Source organism: Rattus norvegicus, chromosome 14 (assembly GCF_036323735.1).
Source record: "Rattus norvegicus strain BN/NHsdMcwi chromosome 14, GRCr8, whole genome shotgun sequence".
Classification (NCBI taxonomy): Eukaryota; Metazoa; Chordata; class Mammalia; order Rodentia; family Muridae; genus Rattus; species Rattus norvegicus.
This window is the reverse complement of record NC_086032.1, coordinates 56773777-56791122: the sequence shown is the minus strand read 5'-3', so window position 1 is coordinate 56791122 and position 17346 is coordinate 56773777. Positions and strand designations below refer to the sequence as shown.

The window sequence follows — 17346 nt, the reverse complement described above, 5'->3', positions numbered from 1 at the left end:
TTTAAAAATCCACTCTTGGAACTGAGTATTTTTTTTTTCCTTCAAGAGACTTGGGTACAACAGGGGACACATGGCAGCAACGGGGATGGGAAAGTTAATCATAAAGGTAATCATGTGAATCCAAGCAGCATTCGCTCTGCAGCAGGCTACTGTGCCTCTGATTGACAGGCTGTTCACAGAGTCAGTGCTCAGCACGAGAGGCACCAAGGTTTCCTTTTGCTGCGTGTGCAGCTTTGCTCCACGGTGTAGCATAGAGCACTTAGTCTTAAACCTGTACACATGTTCCTGGACTTCATTTTATTCATTTCTTTATTTGTGATGGCCATTGTTCTCTTTTCCCTTTTCACTGTTTCCCAGGTAAGATAGGATAACAATGACTAACAATGTTTTAGTGGATGGAAATTAAATCACCGAAGTTATGATATTGACTCGGGCATTTATATTTACAAACACCAACCATAATATTTTACCTGAAGCGAAAGTCCAATCTCTTTCTTTGATCTTTCCATGGTATATTGAAGATTAATCACATAAACATAGAGACAAGATTTTTGATGAAGCAATTTATAGCAATAATTCCAAACCGCCACGTAAGTTTATGTGAATGCATGTGTGTATGCATGGATATTAATGAACAGCGTATTCAGACTTCTTCAAGTAAAGGGACATTTGTTAAAACTCAGTTTATTATTTTTGTTGATAAGCACCAAGCCTTGGGAAAGGCTCATGATGTATAGAAGTTAACCTCGAGAATTTTACCTCCAAGCAAGAGAAAAATAACAGAAAAGTAAATTAGATATAGTAAACTACAATAGCTATCTCAAGTCCACAGGGGAAATAAAACAATATTCAGTAGATCAGATGAAAAAGGAAATCACTTTCAACAAAATCATACACAAAAAGAAGTTAGTGCCATTGCAAGATATACTGTTTCTGTGCCAGGCTTCTCACCAGGCACTGTAGCATAGAAAACAGGTGCATCCAGTAAAAAGAGAAGACAACACAATGTGGTTATATCCCTTCAGAATGGCATCCCAGCAGTGGGGAAATAGTCAAATAAAACAAAAATACTCAACCCTTGTCTCTCAATGAAATGGTACGGATGAGTATATGGATGAGTATACAACATTGCAAAATAATGAAATGGACAGATGTCCCTAAGGTCTTAAACAATAGAACCTAAAGCATTTTCCAGGATAAATTGTACACTTCCACCTTTGAAAGAGCAATCCGACACTAACACATTGAAGTAAAAGAAAATAACTGGAGGAACTCTGAAAATATGCTGGGATGAAGATAGTGTATGTGAAAGAGATTAGCAGCACAAGAAGTGAGGCGGATTTACCTAGAATGTGCACAATGTGGTAGGGACATTGGTGAGAATGACCAATTGAGGGAGCCATTAACTGTAAAAGAACAGAGAAATCCTTAGAATTATGGAGACAAAATGGTGTATTTGGTTTATATGTAATTATGTTTTGTTCTGGAATTTGTTTTTCTTTCATTTTATTCATTCCTTCTGAGACAGAGGCTTACTGTGGAGTCGTGGATAGCCCAGAATCACTTTGCAGACCAGGCTAGGCTCCAATTCACACTGATTTGCCTACCTCCGTTTCATGATGGGATAACAGGAGTGCAAAGGCACAACCAGGCTCAATGAAATTTTTGAAGCTCTTGAAATATTTTAATAGAGGAAAGATGAACAGGAAAAATGAGCATTCACAAGGGATAAAGATTTTGAGTCTTATACAAAGATGAGTTTTAAAACATATTGATGCATGATCCTTTTTTATAAAAGCTATATTTGAAGCCATGATGTTGCTGAGAAAGGTTAAAAGAAGAACAGGGAAAGAGATGTTATGCAGAACGTGTAAGCTTAGTGTGGAGGGTAGGTAGAGTCTGGGTGGACACTGTCTCTCAGGAAAGGAAAGGAAAGGAAAGGAAAGGAAAGGAGAGGAGAGGAGAGGAGAGGGGAGGGGAGGGGAGGGGAGGGGAGGGGAGGGGAGGAGAGGAGAGGAGAGGAGAGGAGAGGAGAGGAGAGGAGAGGAGAGGAGAGGAAAGGAAAGGAAAGGAAAGGAAAGGAAAGGAAAGGAAAGGAAAGGAAAGGAAAGGAAAGGAAAAGCAGGAGGAGAAGCCAGGAACTTCCCACTTGTCTCACTAATTTCCGGACTTCTGCAGGAAGAGGCCTGGGGCTTTTTCATTTACAAAATGGATCTCTGGAAATTTCCACAACTTCTCTCAGATGATGAAGGTATGAATTAAAGGGAAAGAGGAGGAATGCGGGTAGGAGCAGAAACTAGAGATTCTTAGAAGCGACCCCAAGGACCTGTGATCTTGAGAGTGCAAAAGGGAACATGACAACTTCAAGTAAAACTGCTGTGTGAAGGTGACACTCTCTGTGACAAAAGATCTCTACATATTTAAATAAATAAACAGATAATTCCTTATCTGTTGGGTCTGCCATTGAGACAGAAGAATAAGAGGTTTATGAGCATAGCAGCTGCCACATTTGAGGGTGGCAAGAAACTCGGCTGCACAAAGGCCAGTCATTTTCAAGATTGACAAAGTCATATTCTGGGAATTTTATGCAAGCCCATGAAAACAGACACAACCGCTGTCTACCTTCACATATGCTTGGTTGACCCTCACGTAAAAGTAATTGTTTTGCATAAATATTAGACGTCCTGTCTTTTCCTGTTCTTTTAAAGTATAATTATTACCCATGAGAATCCATAGAACATGGATTCTGATTTAATGTTTTGTTGATTGGTGTTTTTTTTTCATTTCCTCATTCTAGAAAGTTAATGACACCATTTTTAACCTTTTATGGATTAAAAAGACATTAATGACATAATACTCCTAAGACAATAAATTACTACCATCCTTCTATGTGACAGTTAGCACTAACTGCTGAGCAGTAAAGCAAACAAAAGAAATGAGTGTTCATAGTAATATTATTTGATGTCTTAAAAAACAATTATAAGAATGTGAAGATAATTAACTGGTTATTTTTAGTAAGTTTGGAAACAGTGCATGGAAAATAACTATGAGATCCACTGGGCTTTCGATCCTTTTGGGAGAATGGGGACATGTATTTGTGAATTTTCCTTGAGCTGAGACAAAGGAACAGGTTGTGTGGGGTGGTGTTTCATTCTTCCCTCCTTTTCCCTCAGCTTAGTGTCTAGATAGCAATGGTTAGCGTGTCTTTGCTCAGTACTTCCTTTTAATTACGTCCATTTTTACCATTGCCTCTTTCATTGTACTTCTATGTCTTAGAATTACACACCACAGAGAGATGTCAGAATGCAAAACAGTCGGGAAGGAACGTGTAAACTCAGGCACCTTCTGACTGTAACCCAGCTCAGGTGTGACACAGAGCCTACTGCGGCTTTAAGAAAGAAAAGCCAATTTGACTCTCTATTTGCTTAATGTGTTAATGTTAGCTATTTTATCCCCCAAGGTGTTATCTGCAAATGTCTGACTTTCTGATAAAACTTGGGCTGCTTTTTTTGATGCTTCTCCTTTTCTCTTTTTGTTTTGAATATTCGGAGACTACATCAAAATTCTTTCAAGGATTAAAAAAATTTTTATGTGATGGCAAAGCTTCAATAATGTCAGGGTTTAAAAGGGAATTCTACAGAATGTGTGCCTCAGTGTCCACAGGCATGGGCATGTTCTTGGGGAAAACACGAATAGCCAGAGGAGCATAAAGGTTCTAGGACGTGGACATAAAGCAGACGTTTCATCAAGAAGCCTGCCCCTCTTACTTGAGAGACGTCATGGTGTGCTAGAGGGGAAGACTGCTCTTTCAAATGATGATAGCATTTAGAACCCCTTTTCTGCAGTTTCTTAGAGACGTATGTTAGTAGCACGTTTTTGGCTGAAATCCTCAGTACCAAGCAGTAATTTTCTCTGTGTATCCAATTACTGGAACCTGCCTGTCTCCTAATTTCTGACGCCTAAAACTGTTCCGCCTGGGCCATGGAGTTAGTCTTGCACGGGCCGCGCTTGCAAGGAACGTTAGAAGAATCAATGTTGATAGTTATTTTCTATGATGTGAGTGTTTTCTTAAAATCATAAAAATGAAGTGCGGTGATTCTGTGCTAGGTGAAAAGAACATCGGTTTTACCGGTAGAATTTGAGGGGATGCTGGTGTCAGGTTTCAACAGCATCCTCAAGAGGGCACTGTCACCTGTTTTATATACTTTATCTCTTCTGTTCTTTTATTAAGACCCCTGACAATACCTGAGAGGAGATTTTAATCCATTTTCATTGAGAATTTAACGTGTCATCTTTTGTATAATGCACAGTGCTGTTAGCTACAGCAGCCCCGGTCTGTTCGTTCTTACCAGCAGTGTCCTGACTTGTCCATCATTATACTAGCTTTCCATTAGTGACATTCCATAGGTTAACCCAGGGAGCCTAAAGAGTCACATCTAGGTGTTTTTCCTGAGCCTCTTACAGAAGATACCCTCCTAATGTTGATTTCACTTTTCTATTAAAAACAAAGCTCATCTTACTTGCCACACTCACTTTGCACCTCCATGCTTCTTCGTGGAGTTCCATGTCCAACATCAAGCTCGACCAATTGGGGAACTGGAATGCAGACAAAGGACTTCTCATGCTTGGATTGCTGTAATGCTTATGAGAATGACTTTCGTTAAGTATTAGGCTAGCTTCATTCATCTCATGTTTGCAGGTTCCACCACTGGACTTGCTCATGTTAACAAGCTCGTGGTTTTTCTAAAGTACCACATGGTGGTTTAATACTTGAAAGTTTTTCAGAGTGTGTATAATTCTTTCCATTTATTAGGAAAAGCTTTTAATATATTTTCTAAATCATACATGTGTACATATACCCAGTTTTTAAACAGCATATGCACTGTTTAATAATTGTTTTACAAATAAAAGTATTCAAACAGGTCACTATTACTACCAAAACATTCTGTAAATGATGATGCTTATTTTTAATTAATTCTGATAAACTTAGGTAGTTAAAATTTAATAATCTTAACATAACAAAACAACTTGAAAGGTTTGGTTTCTTTTATTCTTGTTTGATTTTTAAATAATGTTTATTTTCCAAGCTGTTAAAATTTTCTTTTCCCTGTGGTTGCATGAGGCTGATATGGTAAACAGTTGGAAAAAGGAGACAACATGGCCTCCAATGTTCTGGAATATGAGGTTGATGAATGACTTCATGTGGATCTTTTTCCTCTGCTCTTGTTGAGGGCAAATATTTAAAAACAAATATGCCCTGCTTTACAAACTGCCCTATGACGTGATTGACCATTTATTAGTTCAAAGTTCATGCTAGCATACTCAAAGCTTGGTCATCATGGCCTGGGTGGTTCTGCTGCTGGCACCAGTGGCAGAACGTGCACAGCTGCATGCTCTGAACAAATGCTTCCTGTGATGGGAGCCGCTGTCCCAGCCTCCCACTGATTATCTCATTTCTATTACTCCATAAGCATAGCACAATTGTCATTTTTTTCCTTCTCTAGATTCATGTTTTAAGCTGTGCTCATGAGTAATGAAAGAGAAATACAGAAAGGGCAAACAGAGAGACTTCGTAAGTTTATATGTTAGGTTGATTAGGGGGTGATTTAGTTCCTGAGTTTTCTCTGGAGTTTATCATTTGTGTACAATGAAACCAGTGCGATTTGTAGCATTCTGGTCTTATTAAACTGAATGTCTCCTATAAGTGCAAAGACAAGTATGCCGGACGCCTTTACCTGTAATGGAGCCATTTTGATCATTCCTTGCTTAAGGCTACCATCTATTTTAGTTGAAATTGACTCAAAGTCAGAAATATTGACCTTTGTTAGAAAAGGCATTTTGTTTAGCCTTTGCACATACACATTAAAAGTGTTCTGTGTATGTGTGTACAGGGCTACTGGCAGAATCCAAGGAGTATGCTTGGCCAGGCCAGTGCTCTAACACTAAGCTATGTCTTTTGCTCTGATAATGCATAATATTTGTGCCTGTATAATAGTTTAGTAAAGAAGTTATTGATGGAATGCCAAGATGACTTAAGTAATATAGGTGCTTACTGCTTCAGTTTGGCTCCTGGAATCCACATTCAAGTACACAAGTATATCAAGGGACCTCCCCTAAATAAACAAACAGTTGCAAAGAAGGCGTTATCTCTCTGAGCAATTCTTAGGATATAGCACACCAAGTTATCATGCAGTTCTATTTCTACTGTTCAGGTAAGGATCTGGGCAGTAATGATGCCATTGGGACAGATGTGTAACAAATGAATAGAAGATAAAATAATTCATTTTGTATTCAGCTTTGAAGATGAGATAATGTTGGGCAATGAATCTGGACTACTTCACTGTGCTTATTCTCAGTTCTTATTGAACAAAACCATAAAGAGGGCCATGTGTGGAGACCCATGCCTTTAATCCCATCCCTTGGGAGGAAAAGGCAAGAGGATCTATATGAGTTCAAGGTCATCATGGTCTAAATAGAGAGTTTTGAGACAGCCAGAGGTATATAAAACCATAGAACCCTATCTGAAAAACCAAATGCAAACAAAACAAAACAAACAAACAAAAATAATTCCCACCTCACCCTCTAAACAAAACCACAAAATAAAAAGTACACATATATACCCACTCCCACCAATGCATCCAGCAACCCCCAACACACACAAAACTCAAACAAACAAATAACAAAAACAAACAATGAAGAAACAAACAAAAAACCAACATGAACAGTTGTCAGTAATAAAGAGTCACAATTTGGGGTAGAAATGTAAAGTCATTCTGCTTTTGGTAGAGATTATGTTATAATAGGATATGAAAATATTGCCACTCTCTCATGATAATATCATTATTACTAATCCTCAGACTTGATGTCAGTTAGAATCTTTCCTAGTCAGTAGAATTCAAGACTAATTTGCTGTGATTAGCATAGAATTATTTTGCAGGCTTTCTGTTCATTTACTCAAGGACAGAGCTGTTAATTCCAATTCACTGAGTTTACAGGGAATGCCCAAGAAAGTCCCCAGAAGCTTCAAGCTTTCAGCACAAATAGTTTATTTTTCCATATGCCTGATACTAAGCTTTTCCGAAAAAGGCACCCCACTGGCACTGCTGAAAAGAGAGAGAGGCTAAGTGTGATTCCTTAAGAAAGGTTGTTGTAGCCACTCACAGCAAATGCACTTAACCCGGAACACAGAAAACGCCTCCTCCAAAGAGTCCAGTAAGAACATCATATCAAAATGCTACCCTCACCGAGCCCCACAATGGAAAAGAACAAAATACCCCTTGAGGATAAAAGGACCTATGAGGAGAGAAACAGCTGTGATAGTAACTAGAAGGCATGGAAACACACAAACAGAAAAACCAGCAGTGGATGCAATTTGAAAGTGAAGGTTAATTTTGCCACTTGAAAGGAGTTTTGAAAAAGGTAAGCCACTGTGAGAACAGAGTTTCTTTGAGCACTGGGGCCACTGTGTTGTTGTGAGAAGTATAACTCAGTTCTTAGCAAATTGTTCTAGGGTATGGGATTCCACACTTTGAAGGTGGAAGACATAAGTTCGTCAGATAGAGAGACCAGGTACGGAGATATGTGGGCAGCCACAAATGAGGTGTACTTTTTACTTGCTCAGTGAGCTAGATTTCTCTTTACTAGCTAGCCATAAGGGAACAGACATACATGGCCATCATTGTTTTAATCTCTCAATTGTACTACAGGTAACAGAGAATTTGACCCAAATTTAAAAAATGTATCCAAATACAATGGATTTACTCTACAGATTGGAAATATTAAAGGAACTGTGGACAGAGCTCTGACTTGGGACACTTGTGAGACTGTGGCCTTGGAGTGGCAAAAACCTCAAATAACAAAATGAAACCATGCCTTTTCCTTTAAATAACCCGGCTTGCAGCAATCCAGGGTTATAACCTGAAGCCATCATACTAAGTAACAACAGCTCATTAAGAAATATGAATCCAGCAAGTGTCTGCAGTGGGAGGTGCCATCCATAACAAGCACAAGTGTGTCCACAGACTGTGCATACGCATTGCAATAGAAAGACCTCTGTTCCTGACACACTGCAAACTTTGTTGAACTGGATGAGCTGCTGCTGCTCCCAGTGTCTGACTGCATGACGTATTTGTCATTGGAACCCTGGTGTAAGACTGCATTTCAGAGTGTCTTAAGGAGGCAAACAAAGGATTATAATGTAATCAAATCTTTCCTTCTAAAATGCAGACATATTGTATGACATTTTTCATGTATTCTACTTTTAATATTTCATTGTAAGGGAATATACTGTGGGAGTGTAAAGTAGTGCCATACCTTTTAATGTGATGTGAAATAAGAAAGTTAAACTAGTTGGTATTGCTATCCCCTTAAATACGTAACGTTTGGTGATTAAAACTTTGGAAATTTATTCTTAGCAGTAGTAAAAATAGCTGTATTCCTGATTATGTATATTCAGCATGCTGGACTTTGCAGGTAATTTTAAAAAAAGAACTTTAAGCCCTCTTTGTCTTATCTAGTTTAAGCTTTTTACCCTTTACCTATCAACATTGTCCATGGCTCCTCAACCAGTCCTGGATTCTGACAACCACCATCTCCTACTTCTTCTCTGTGCTACTAATTTAGATTCTATAACTGAGAAAACAGCTGCTATTTATCTTTATCTTGCTATGACTGGCTTGTTTTGGTTGGAGTAAAATCCAGGTCTATGTGTACTATCACGAAAGACAGAAACCTTCTTTTCACTATGTACATTAACCACTTTTATCTGTCCATGCATCAACTGGTAGGCATTCAGGATTAATTAATAACTTGTTAGTATAAGCTTGTGAATATGTATTATAGACATCTGGCACATATATTAACTTCACCTATTTGGAGTACATACACAGACATGTGATGGGCAGTTAATATGATCATCTTATTGATTATATATATATATGTACATACAAAAAACATCATGCTATTTCCTAACAGTTAATGCTGTTGTTTGATTTTTGTTTTCATGCATTTCTCTGCTGTTTTCTTTTTATTTTTCAATGCCATTAACTCAGATCTTTTTCCCCATCCAAACTCCAAAACTCAGGTAACCTCTTACTGACTTTTTTCTGCATCTCCCACCTTCTGTATTCTTTAATGACTGTGTTTATTGTGCCTTGTATTTCAACACTAACTTGCTATTTATCATTTATCAACCACAATTTCATTTCATGCTTCCATGTGTTTATGATTTACCTCTATAGCTAAAATTTATTTGCTAGGATTTAGTAGCTATGCTTCATCATGCTTTATAATTCCTCATTACATTTAGGAAAATGCATTAACATTGCTAAACTATAAAAGTAAGCTTTAATGGCCATTTAGAGTTGTTTTCAACAATAGCAGTGATAAAGTTCATACTGAAAACAGTTGAAGCTCCTGGACCACGAAACAGTGTTTACCTCAGTAAGCAACACAGACATTTTTAGAAGAAACATTTGTACAATTGATCGAAAGAGACTGTGTTCAGGTTTCTGTGTATAAAAGAGTTAGTAACTATTCATACTAAAGCTAGAATTCTACAGGAAACAAGAGATACAGATTAACCTCATCAGGACATTGGATTTCATAGAGGAAGCATGGCTGTAGCTTTAACAATGCCAACTTTAAAATATATATACATATATATATACATATATATATATATATATACATATATATATATATCTTCTCCCTTCTTTTTTTTTTCATCTTTATTCCCTTGGGTATTTCTTATTTACATTTCGATTGTTATTCCTCTTCCCGGTTTCTAGGCCAACATCCCTCTAACCCCTCCCCTTCCCCTTCTCTATGGGTGTTCCCCTCCCCATCCTCCCCACATTACCGCCCTCCACCCCAAAGTCATGTTCACTGGGATTCAGTCTTGGCAGGACCAAGGGCTTCCCCTTCCACTGGTGCTCTTACTAGGCTCTTCATTGCTACCTATGAGGTCAGAGTCCAGGGTCAGTCCATGTATAGACTTTAGGTAGTGGCTTAGTCCCTGGAAGCTCTGGTTGCTTGGCATTGTTGTACTTTTGGGGTCTCGAGCCCCTTCAAGCTCTTCCAGTTCTTTCTCTGATTCCTTCAACGGGGGTTCTATTCTCAGTTCAGTGGTTTGCTGCTGACATTCGCCTCTGTATTTGCTGTAATCTGGCTGTGTCTCTCAGGAGCGATCTACATCCGGCTCCTGTCGGCCTGCACTTCTTTTCTTCATCCATCTTGTCTAATTGGGTGGCTGTATATGTATGGGCCAGATGTGGGGCAGGCTCTGAATGGGTGTTCCTTCTGTCTCTGTTTTAATCTTTGCCTCTCTCTTCCCTGCCAAGGGTATTCTTGTTCCCCTTTTAAAGAAGGAGTGAAGCATTCACATTTTGATCATCCGTCTTGAGTTTCATTTGTTCTAGGCATCTAGGGTAATTCAAGCATTTGGGCTAATAGCCACTTATCAATGAGTGCATACCATGTATGTCTTTCTGTGATTGGGTTAGCTCACTCAGGATGATATTTTCCAGTTCCAACCATTTGCCTACGAATTTCATAAACTCGTTGTTTTTGATAGCTGAGTAATATTCCATTGTGTAGATGTACCACATTTTCTGTATCCATTCCTCTGTTGAAGGGCATCTGGGTTCTTTCCAGCTTCTGGCTATTATAAATAAGGCTGCGATGAACATAGTGGAGCACGTGTCTTTTTTATATGTTGGGGCATCTTTTGGGTATATGCCCAAGAGAGGTATAGCTGGATCCTCAGGCAGTTCAATGTCCAATTTTCTGAGGAACCTCCAGACTGATTTCCAGAATGGTTGTACCAGTCTGCAACCCCACCAACAATGGAGGAGTGTTCCTCTTTCTCCGCATCCTCGCCAGCATTTGCTGTCACCTGAGTTTTTGATCTTAGCCATTCTCACTGGTGTGAGGTGAAATCTCATGGTTGTTTTGATTTGCATTGGGGAGCAGATTTCTTAAAACCACAGATAGAACCTTTTTCGCTCTATAAAGGACCCAGCGTGTAATAGTTCCTATAACTAAGATTATAACATAAGGGCAGAAAAATCTGTAAGTATTCTTTTGAAAACTTAGTTATTTAAATGAGTGTGTGTGTGTGTGTGTGTATACATGTGTGTGTATATGTGTCCTTATGCCTGTGTATGTGTCACTGTGGACACTCACATGCCGTGAAGCATGTGTACATGCCAGAAGACAACTTTCAGAAGTCAATTTTCTCATTTGTATCTTCTTGAGGCAGAGTCTCTCTGTTTACTGCTATGCTACACACTCCCGAGTTGTCCTGAGAACATCTGAGCAATTTTTCCATGTTTAACCTTCCCTCTCACCATGGGGATGCTAGCACTGCTGGTGTGAGCCTTCACAGTTGATTGTTTTTCGGTAGGTTTTACAGACTAATGGGTCCTTTTAAAAATTTCCCCACTGTTACCTAAGATGAGATATTAGATAAACTACTATTTGGATATGCTAATGTATTCCTTAACTTCTAGTCTGGATGAGTGTTATTTACTATTGTTGTTTAAAAAATAAATTGATCTTAGATGGCCCAGTGATTAAGAGAATTGGCTGCTCTTTCAGATACCAGTACCAACAGAGCAGGTCACAACTGTCTATAACTCCAGTGCCTGGGAAACTGACACCTTCCTCTGGCCATTGGCAGCCACCAGATACTCATGTGGTATAATGCATGCATGCAAGCAAAATACCCAAAGAGATAAAATAAAAAAGCATATAAATGTCTTTTTAAATGATATTCTTCAAAACGTGGATTTAAAAAGAATAAGAGAATCAAAACAATGTATCTAATAGGTTATTAAATTTCTATTGGGTTTTAAAGGCCAATTAACAGGAGAAAGTGAACATTTTATTGTTAAATTTATCTAGATTATAAAGAGGGCCTTAACATTTTCTAATTGTTAATGCTTTTCAATCACTCAATGAGACTAGCTGAAGGGTGTTTTTTTTTTCTCCTCACACTTGTGATATAGCTAAGTTCAGAGAAATGTATACTGTAAAGGTTCTAGATACACCAAAAATTATTGATAGTTTCCTTAATTGGATATATGATACATGGATAAAAGTTTAAGAAAAAAATATGGTAATACTATTATGAAGTATTTTTTAAAATAATTTTCAATAATCTCAGTCTCCAGGAAAATAGTCTTACTAAACAAATTTCATCTGGGTTAAATTTATTTATTCTTAAAAAATACATGCAAAGGTACTTCATTCCAAACATTTACAAATTCATGAAATGTTTTTCTTTAGTATTCTTTCCTTTTCAAATTTGCAAAGTGGTTTTGGTTTGCATAAGGATACCCTAGTTGTTTTTTGTTTTGTTTTTGTTTTTTGTTTTTTCCTATTCTCCTCTGTATGTACCAGAGAGTGGCACAGTGTTTGTTTGGAATTTTTGATATAAGTAATAATTTTACTTATTTTCATTTTATATTTGGCAATGAGACATATATGGCAAATGAGACAATGAAAGCAAATCTTATAGGAAAAAAATACTAAACAAAATAAACATCATTTGAAGAGTAGTGATCAAATAAAAGGCTTCAGTTCACAATTAACTTTTCGGTTCTGTTGAGGAAAGATGAAAATAAAACATTGCTGCATCCCAGTAAATAAGTTAGGAGAATTAATACACACGTCAATCAAAATGTGATGCCAGTTAACATGGGAGGAACCAGATATCATTGAAATCAACTACCAAAGGAACATATGCACTGTATGGAATTAGCAACTATTCACACAGTGAGGCGACATCTCATATGTGATCACAGAAAAATAGTTTAAAAGTTAAACATTGTTTGCTGGCAGAAGCCTGATATAGCTGTCATTTGAGAGACTCCAACATATAATAAGGACACATGCTCCAATGTCATAGCAGCCTTTTTTATAATAGCCAGAAACTGAAAAGAACCCAGATGTCCTCCAGTTGAGGAATGGATACAGAAAATGTGATATATTTACACAATGGAACTCAGCTATTAAAAACAATGACTTTATCAAAATTGTAGGCAAATTGATGGAATTAGAAAATTTTATCCTGAGTGAGTAACCCAGTTACAAAAGAATGCACATGGTATGTACTCACTGATAAGTGGATATTAGTCCAAAAGCTCTGGAATACCCAAGAAACAATTCATAGACCACATGAATGTCAAGAAGAAGACCAAAGGGTGAATGCTTCAGTCCTTCTTAGAAGGGGAAACAAAATACTCAAGGGAGGAAATGCGTAGACAAAGTGTAGAGAAGAGTTTGAAGGAAAGGCCATCCAGAAACTGCCCAACCTGGGGATCCATCCCGTATACAGTCATCAAACCCAGACAGTATTGTAGAAGCCAAGATGTGCATTTTGACAGTAGCCTGATACAGTTGTCACCTGAGAGTCTCTGCCAGATCCTAACAAATACAGAGGAGGATGCTCGCAGCCAGCCATTGTACTGAGAACAGGGTCTCCAATGGAGAAGTTAGAGAAAGGACTGAAGAAACTGAAGGGTTTTGCAACCCCATAAGAAGAACAACAATATCAACCAACCAGACCCCCAGGGCTCCCAGGGACTAAACCACCAACCAAAGAGTATACATGGAGCAACCCATGGCTCCAACTACATAAATAGCAGAGAATGGCCTTGTCAGGCATCAATGGGAGAAGAGGCCCTTGGTCCTGTGAAAGCTCTTTTCCCAAATGTAGGGGAATGCCAGGACAGGGAGAAAGGAGGGAGTGGGTTGTTGGGTGGGAGAGCACCCTCATATAAGCAGGAAGAGGAAGGATGGGATAGAGAGTCACTGGAGGGGAAATCAGGAAAGGGGATAACATTTGAAATGTAAATAAAGAAAATATCCAATTAAAAAAAGTTCTCTTAGGAAAACATGCCATTAAATTTTATTTGTGTCTCTTTTTTATACTAGCAATTTATTTCCCCACTGAAACAAGTCACATGGGAAAGGTTTATTTAACACCCACTTTGTAATAGCAGCACTTTTAGAATTGTAAACATCTAGGAGATCCTTACCAGATCCTCTCAGAGACTGGACAAGAAATGAATCTGAAAAATGTAGTTTCTACAAGTCAATATAAGCATAGATAGCAAAATGAATCCAAAGAAAGAACCATCTAGTATATTCTATATATCCAATGAAGTATAAATGTTTTTTTGGCAACTGTCAGCAATAAAATCCTGAAGATAATACACTTGAAACCAAGAATTTGTAATGACTACACATTACAGAAGATAGTTCTTCTTGTGAGCACTGGGACCATTTAGCTTATAGAAAACAACCAAAAGACGGGACAAAAATTGCATTGCACACATGTATCAAATTCTCAAAGAATAAATAATTTTCATGAAAAATACTCAAATGAATTTCAAAGCAAACAATGAAAGCCCTGGTACCTATAAATTTCAAGCCAGAGACTAGGAAATTACCTGACGATCTCGGGTATCAAGAATGATCTTTGCAGTTGTAAAGCTCAGTGTTGATGTTCATGGATGCAGCATTAATTCGTTCGTTAGACTTTCAGTTGCACGTGCCAGTCCATCAAATCAAAATTTTGTCCAGTGCTTTTATATATCTACACCACACATAGCAACATCTCAGGCAAAGAAAATTTACTCCAGAAGTACATAATGTATGTGTATGACATTTAGTGACAATGATCATTTTTATCAATTTCTATTTTGTTTTAATAAGTTTCCTGAGGACAATAAATAGAATTTGACAACTGCTTTAATTAAGAATGTAAAGGACCTTATAAATATAGGTAATATTTGGGGAAATTATTGAACAAGTTAATTACTTGGCAGGCTTTCACACCGACCATGCTGGCATTCGAGTGGCAAACTTAATGAATACTCCCTCTTCCAGACAAATGTGCCTCACAAAATGATGAAGTCTTTGAGTAGAGGATTGTAGATGCAGTCACTGGGAAAAGGAACAATACATTGAGCAGAGCCAAGTAGAGGAAACAAAGGAGGTACTGATGCACAGAATTGTGAAGCTCTTTCTAGGCTGACACAGGCACATATGAGTGACAGCAGATCTAAACCCTATTGTCGCATTCTCATTGTAAAGAGACATAAACTCTAGTCTAAGATACAGAGGAAATGGAAGTTACCATTCCAGTTACACAGAGAAACCTCACGTTTCTCCCTTAGAATTTGCTTTTAAGAATTCTAACATGTGCCTTGACTTTGAGTCATTAATCCTTGGGATCATTTTTATACGTATAGGCTCTTGCTTCTGTTTCTGAAGTCTATAGCTACTGATTTTTGAATTAACTTGGAACAGCGCACAGTACTAAAGATGTTCTTCATTCAGAGAATAAATGTTCTATGGCGTCTTGTCTACAGTTAGGCTCTGTATGATTTCAAAGTGTCTTCTTATTTAGAGATTATAATACAACTACAACATTTCTTCCTTCTAGTTCTTCCCTTGAAACTCCCATGAACATGCCCCTTTGCTCCCGCAAATTCATGGCCTTTTTTTTTCACTAATTGTTATTGTATTCATATATGTATATGCATCAGTGTATGAATTCCTAACCAGAATCTGCTCAGTCTATATGGTTTTAGAACTGACCATTTAGTAATTTTCTTATTTTTTCAATAACATGTTCCTAAAACAATGAGCATGAAAACCCATTTCTTCTTAAAAAATATTTAAAAACCACTGGAAGATTATGTCTGTGAAATTATTTTCTAGTAATATTTAATGCATTTTGACGACGTGCCACTATCATTGGTTCTAGTAAGACAACTTAAATTGTATTAATTTAAATTCATCTTATATTTTAGTAAATACTTTTCCTAAAGATTGATTTTTTAACAGTTCCATTTTGTTTTATATTTTAGCAAAATGATGCAATCTCCAACTTCAGTTAGAGAGTTGTATATTTTAGCTTTCTGTAGTTTTGATATAAAAATAATTAAGATGAGTTATCCTGAAAATTTTTGATAGTATCATAACTACCCACAATTCCTTCAGATTCAACTCACCTAAACATGTGTCCTGTTTCTTTTTATCCTGTGACGATCAATTTGTACTTGCAGAGTATTCTGGAATGTGTAATCTTCCACTGTGGTATGCCACACTTACCAGAGGTACACTCAGATAAAATTGGCTCTCATTCTCCCAGCAACTAACAATTGCCAGTTACACCATGACTTGGGGTGAGATTCAGACCCAGCTACTATCTCCATGCTGGGATTTGGTCAGACTTGGGCTTGCCCACATTGGCTCATGCTGTCTCAAGCTCTGTGAATTTATCCTTGCAGCTAGCTGCCCAGGAGTATTCAGAAAACACTTTCCTTGTAGTCATTCATCACCTCTGCCTCTTAAATTCTGTCAGCACCTCCTCCAATCATCCCTGAGCCCAGAGAAGGTGATAGGGAGGTGCGATATATATGTTTCCTCCAGGGCTGAGGAATCTCCTAAGTTCTGTCCTTACTCAGTTTTGGCTATCTGTGTTCATCACCATCTCTTCCAAATAAAGCTTTTCAGTTGCTAGTTGAGACATGCATTGACTTGTGAGTATAACATAAGTCATTAGGACTCAAGAGTCAAATAAACAATAATTTCATATATTACAAGATAGTTGAGTGACGTGTCTTTTAAGTGAATTTATAATTAATATAACTGAAAGAAATTAGAATCAAGATTATTTTATAAATTAGGTTTTCTATTCATTTATAAATATGAGTGAATTACTCTGCTTATTTACTATTTATTTACTATATAAAATGTAGCTTTTTACACACACACACACACACACACACACACACACACACACACACACACACACAAGGCAAGTTTGTTTGCAGGTGCCTGAAATACAGTTATCTTGTAGCAAGGATGGGAGAATTTCTAGATTAAAGCCAGGTGGAGCTTTAAGAATGAGACCACTCAAAGAAACTAATTGAAATATAAATAAATGAGTGAATGAGTGAATGAATATGCCTCCAGTCACTGTAGATTTTCTTGTACAAGTTTAATATGTTGAATAATAGTAAAGAAAGTAAATGCACAACATAGCCTGCTGGTTGAGGAGTAGTGCAAACTAGACTGATCGTGCTGTGCTGCCCGAATTTTTGTTCCCCACGGCTGCACATGTGACATCAGGCACGTGTGACTCAACACCTGAAGCAACTGTCCTCATCCAGACAAAGAACTGCTTTAACAGTACCGCACAATTTCTACCAAAGTTTAAGTCTGTAGAGATAAATTAGTGGCGTGTGACTTTAAGTTGGTCTTTCCTTTCCTTCTACGTATTAAATTACCATTTTGTGGTTATAGTGTCCTTGGTGTCTGTCACGGACA

The 17346-nt window shown here is 37.7% G+C and overlaps 1 protein-coding gene and 1 long non-coding RNA gene across 14 annotated transcripts in view; both read left to right on the top strand.

The window, feature by feature from the left end:
• Positions 1–17346, top strand: part of Pcdh7 (protocadherin 7) — a 430160-nt gene that overhangs the window by 323854 nt on the left and 88960 nt on the right. The gene's annotated exons all lie outside the window — the stretch shown is intronic.
• The window catches only part of LOC134481751 (uncharacterized), a 55342-nt gene continuing 48563 nt past the window's right edge, over positions 10568–17346 (top strand). Inside the window, exon 1 of the long non-coding RNA XR_010057519.1 lies at positions 10568–17346. This exon is cut by the window's right edge and continues 48064 nt beyond it. This is a non-coding gene — a long non-coding RNA (uncharacterized LOC134481751).